Raw genomic sequence first — 6,000 nt, 5'->3', positions numbered from 1 at the left:
TCATATTCTCTCTCAGTAGTCCTCCCTCCCACACATCTCCAGAACACAATTCACAGTCCCCGATGCCCAGTCCTCTGGCAGTGTGCCATGCCAGCCTGCCTACCCAAGGCCCACATACACTCCTGTGCAGGTCTGCAGATTCTGTTGGCATGGTGGTATCTACCCCCCACATATCTTAAAAAACAAAAAAACAGATGACTGTGTTGGCACGCTGGTATATAGTTAACACAAATTTGGCATTAACCAGGTCCAGGATGCATCCTACCTATTAGTTGCTTTTATTCCAGGAGTGTAACACTTGCTAGGCACAAAGCAACCTAGGCCTTTGCCTACAGTTGGGGCAAAAAGGGGTTTAAAAAATTTATTTAAAAGGAAGGGAGAAAAATAGAGATATCTCATCAGCTACCAAACACCAACAAAAGGTAGTGCCAGCAAGTAAGAAGTCCAGATGACTCTCCCACTTGGTGTCAGGGACTCAAGTACTTAATCTATCACCTACTGCCTCCTAGGCACATCAGTAGGAAGCTGGATCAGAAGTGAAGGCACAAGCAGGACCTAATTCCAAACACTCTGATATGTGATCTGGGCAACCCAAGCTATGACTTAACCTTCTGCATCACAACACCTGCCCCCAAATGATTTCTTACCTAAACTAACAAGTAGATCACTAAATATTCTCCTTTACTACTCAATCAATCCAACCCAATGATTGAACTAGGGTGGAGTGGCCTTTTCCCCTTAAAACACAAATCTGGCCACGACCCTTACACCTGCTGAAAATTCCGAATGTTTGTCCACTGCTCTATGCTAAATATCCTAACACATCTTTCAAAGCCCTGTATGGATGGCTTCGACTCTCATCATTGCAGTACATATTCCCTTTTACTCTTTGGTTTTCAGAAACAAAATCAAAAGATAATTTCCTTTAGGTTCTTAGAGCATGACTCGTACCATAAGGATCTTTGCAATTCCATGCCCTCCATGCAGATCGTTTTTTGACACCCTATTTCCTTTGCCTGGATAGCTCCTATTCATCCTTTATTAGTGAATCAATTGTCTGCTTGAGTCAGATATATAGAGAAGGAAATACAGAGAGAAAGATCTTCTGTTAGCTGGTTTACTGCCCAAATGGTTGCAATGGCTGGAGCTGAGCCGATTTGAAGTCAGGAGCCAGTTGCTTCTTCTGAGTCTCCTACATGGGTACAGAGTCCCAAGGCTTTGTGCTATCCTTTGCTGCTCTCCCAGGCCACAAGGAGGGAGCTGGATGGGAAGTGATGCATTCGAAATACAAACCGGTGTTCATATGGGATTGTGGCAGATGAAAGGTGAGGATTTAGCCACTAAGCTATCGCACCAGGCCATGAGTTTCTATACTTTCAGAGTGCTTAATATTTTACTTATACATTCATAAATACAATTATTCAATAATTACATAAGAAGTGTCTCTGTCCTCCCATAGACAGTATCTTGAGGATTTTGTTATTCATGTAGTGCTTAGATCATGGGAAGTATTTGACATATTCTTCCAAATGAATAAATGAATATATTTATGATAAATCTTTTTCTTTTGGATTATTTTCTTGGGCTGTATGTCCAGGGGTGAAGGAATAGGTCAAAATCTATAAGCTGTCACCCAGCATAATACTAATGGGGTTCCATATAGAGTCATGTCCTGATTGCTCCACTTCCCATCCAGCTCCCTACTTGTGGCCTGGGAAAGCAGTAGAGGATGGCCCAAATCCTTGGGAGCCTGCTCCTGCATGGGAGACCTGGAAGAAGCTCCTGTCTCCTGGCTTTGGATAGTTTCAGCTCCAGCCATTGCAGTTTTTTGGGAAGTGAACCAGCAAATGGAAGATTTTTCTCTCTGTCTCTATTTGTAGATCTAATCTGCCTTTCCAATAGAAATAAATAAATTTTAAAGAAAGAAAGTACAAGGCCATCTTAAGGGAATTCAATGTGTATGCAAATGTATTAATAGATGGTGAGGCATTCTAAAAGAGCCCGTAATTGAATCAGATCATAAGGGGAATATTTAGTAATGACTTTTTTTCATTTTCTAATTATATTTTTGACAGTCTTTACATAGTTAATTAGGGCAAAAAGGTTCAAGGGCTATAGGAAAGTGGGTAAGACTATTATTTCCATATAGTTTCCTTCATATATCTGAGGTAAAGGGAGATATTGAAGGAGAAGCCCCACCCAGTTTCCCACCCACCCCAGGTTCCGGATGTGGGGCATGCTCCGAGATTGTTGCTCAAGTGGTTTTGATAGTTCACCAGTTATGAATCGCTGCTAGTCTCACCACTCCAAACACAATGAGGTCGTTGAAGAATTCACTGATTGACATAGTCCATCATAATATCGTTTGCCCAGTATTTCACTGCCAACATATAGCTGCAGTGGTTGATTGACTTGTTCTGTCTTCTGTCTTTTTTTGGTTAGGGTTCTAGGTCCGGCATTTCGATTGGGGAGATCTCAAAAAAAAACTATGTGGTGTTCCCAGTCCAAATTCTTATATTCTTTTCATTGGAAAGCCAGATGTACAGAGAGAAGGAGAGATAGAGACAAAGATCTTCCATCTGCTTCTTTACTCCCCAATGGGAGTAATCTCCTGAATGGGAGGTGGAACAGCCTGGACATGAACCAGTGCTTATAAGGGATGCTGGTGTTTGGAAGTGAAGGATTAACTGGTTGAGTCATTGTGTTGGACCCTAAATGTCCTTTTTTTGGTCCCCTCTTATTTCTTCTTACCTGTGGCTTAAACCTCGACTTAGAAAGGGAGCTTATCAGATCTGCCTTATGATAATCAGCACGGAAGGACATCAAGCATTGGCACAGGACCTACAGAAATCTTTTTGGGTTGTAATAAGGGCTTAAATAATTTTTGAAAGATTTATTTTATTCTTCACCCAGTGATGAGAGCTGGGACTGGGAGCTAGACCAAGCCAGGCTTTAGAATAAAGGTAGGCTATGCCACACTGGGCCACAGTACCCCCTGGAGTGTACAAGACAGGCTTGGTAAGGAACTTGGGACTCCTCTCCTAGGCTTTTGCTTATACTGGTAAGCATGGGAGCTGGGTCTGGGGGGAAGACTAGGCTGGGCTAGGCTGCCAAATCCACTGGCAAGTGCTAAGATTGCGTGCCAGTCATGTCAGGCTGGACAATAGTATACCTTGGCAATCGCAAATCTGAGGCTGGAAATGGATCTGGTAGGGAAACTGTGGGTAACCCGTGCTTGGCTGCAGCTCCTCCTGGTGAATATGAGGCTCAAGGCTGAGGCTGGTCAGACTGGACAAGGTGACAGCACCTGTCAGTGTATGTGTGGGCCAGGTCTGGTAGCAGGTCAGGGTGAGCTAAGCCATAGCACCCACAGGTGTTAATGAGAGCCAGATGGGATGTGGGTAGAGCCAGGCTAGGCCATAGCATATCTGGCACATGTTAAAATAGATCTGGGGACAGGCCTGGTGGGGGTTATTGTGGTTTGCCCAGACTAGGCCATGCTACCAGCTGGTGTGTGTGGAGACAAGGCCTAAGATGAGTTGGGGTGGGTTATAAAATCTGTTTGTGGTCCCGGCGCGGTGGCGCAAGTGGTTAAAGGTCCTCGCCTTGCACGCCCAGGATCCCATATGGGTGCCGGTTCTAATCCCGGCAGCCCCGCTTCCCTTCCAGCTCCCTGCCTGTGGCCTGGGAAAGCAGTCGGGGACAGCCCAAAGCTTTGGGAAACTGCACCCGCGTGGGAGACCCGGAGGAGGCTCCTGGCTTCGGATTGGCATAGCATCGGCTGTTGCGCTCACTTGGGGAGTGAACCATCGGACGGAAGATCTTCCTCTCTGTCTCTCCTCTCTGTATATCCGCCTTTCCAATGAAAAAATAATAAAAATAAATCTTTAAAAAAAAAAAACCTGTTTGTGTGATCCATGGTACTGAAAGCAGAACTCACTAAGAAGCTACATCCAACATATGTGTGTTGGCTTGTGCAGGTAACAGACTGAACTCAACCCTGCGTTAGCTGGCAGACACAAGAATCAAGTCTGAGGTCACCCCAACTGAGGTTTCTCAAGAAACTTGCAAACAAGACAGCTAGAATCAAACCCCAGACACTAGAAAAATCACAAGATACGTCTTCCACCCTTGGAGAGCATGTATTGGAACTGGGCCTCCTCAGTTCTGATGCCTGTGCAGTGGACAACATGCTCATATGCACTAGGGAGTCATGACAGCCAGCTCATCTAGGCCAATAGAGAACACTGAGTGACTCATCAGAGGATGGAAAGCAGAACAGGTTGAACAACTCTCCTGGCCAAGCTTTGCAGCAAATGTCTATGTCTGTGGATGCAATGAGGTGAACTTTACAGGATTTTATCAATTGTGGTACAACGAAGCTGACAATGTCTAAAACTATCAAAATCACATAAGTAACATCCTTGGAACGTTTTTGCCCATATTGAGGTCTCCAAGGTGTCATCAAATGGTCATTTCCTATCCTTGGTACTAATGTAGCTTAATGGCAAGGTGTGGCTCCCTCCTCTACTCTCCATCCCAGCCCCACCACCTGCCACAGGAGAATGAAAAAGAAAAAAAAAAAGAATTGAAACATTTGTCCCACTCACCTTTTCTATGTTTCAGCCCTCCCCAAATTGGAGACCCACATGAAAGTACATCTCTAAACTATGCAAATAATATTAAAAATACAATAATTAAAAAAGATTTATTGGGAAGGCAGAGTGACAGAGAGATAAGAGACAGATAAAAGTGATCTATATCTGTTGTTGCACTTCCTATATGACTGCAGAGGATTGGGCTGGGACTCCATCTGAACATTTCCTGGGTTGTTTTCTCTGGGCACATTAACAGCAAGCTGGACCAGAACTGGAACAGCCAGGACTTGAACCGACACTCCAATATGGGATGCTCAGTCCTCATCGCCACCAGCCTGGCTCCTAATGGCCTTAATAATTGAAGGTGAAAGCCAATAGGACAAATGCAGGGTTTTGTATTTTGTTGTGTAATAGATACTAAATGAGAGAATGTGTCTGTCTTTCTTGACCCAACTCCAGGGTTTCTTACTCTAGCTTTTGTGTCCCTGTCAGTTTCAGAAAGAAGAGCACTGAAAAAAATATTCCATGGTGGAAGCTAAATTTATTCTTGTGGTACTGTCAAGTTTAGCTTTATTAGTCTATGTTGTTAGCTACAGGCTCAGAACTACTAGAAACTTTCTGGTGATTCTCTTTTTTTCCAGCTTACTTTGCTGTGATGGTTGATTTTATGTGTCAAGTTGGAGAGTGTTTTCATATGGATCAATATTTAAATTGGTAAACTTTGAATAAAGTAGATTGCCTTCCATATTATGGGTCTTACCCCATCCAGCTGAAGGCTTAATTAGAAGAGACCAACCCTCTAAAACAAAACAGAATTCTCTAGCAGATGACCTTCCAGCTTCACCTCCTGTCTCAGCTCTCCAGCCTTTGCACTGGAACTGCAGCATGAGATATCCTGGGTCTTAAGTCTGATGGCTCACAGTGCAGAATCTGTACTCACCAAGTTCTATAGCTATGGAGCCAATTCCTTATGATAAAATGGAATGTGTGTGTGTATGTTCTATTGGTTCTGGAGAACCAAATGATTAACAATTATTTCACATTTTTGGTTAGTATTTAGTAGGTGAAGATATTTTCTGTTTCCTTTTAGAAATGGAGATATCCTGGGAATGATAATCTCTTAGAAACAGCAAATACAGGGCCCGGCACGACCAAGCGGCTTAAGTCCTTGCCTTGAACGCGCCGGGATCCCAGATGGACACCTGTTCTAATCCTGGTTGCCCTGCTTCCCATCCAGCTCCCTGCTTATAGCCTGGGAAAGCAGTTGAGGATGGCCTTGGGACCTTGTACCCATGTGGGAGTCCCGGGGAAGGTTCCTGACTCCTGGCTTTGGATCAGCTCAGTTCTGGCCGTTGTGGTCACTTGAGGAGTGAATCATGAGACAGAAGATCTTCCTGTCTCT

This window comes from Ochotona curzoniae, unplaced genomic scaffold (assembly GCF_017591425.1).
Source record: "Ochotona curzoniae isolate NIBS_2020 unplaced genomic scaffold, NIBS_Ocur_1.0 contig_3819, whole genome shotgun sequence".
NCBI classification, from domain to species: domain Eukaryota; kingdom Metazoa; phylum Chordata; class Mammalia; order Lagomorpha; family Ochotonidae; genus Ochotona; species Ochotona curzoniae.
Note: the sequence above shows the minus strand (reverse complement) of the source record.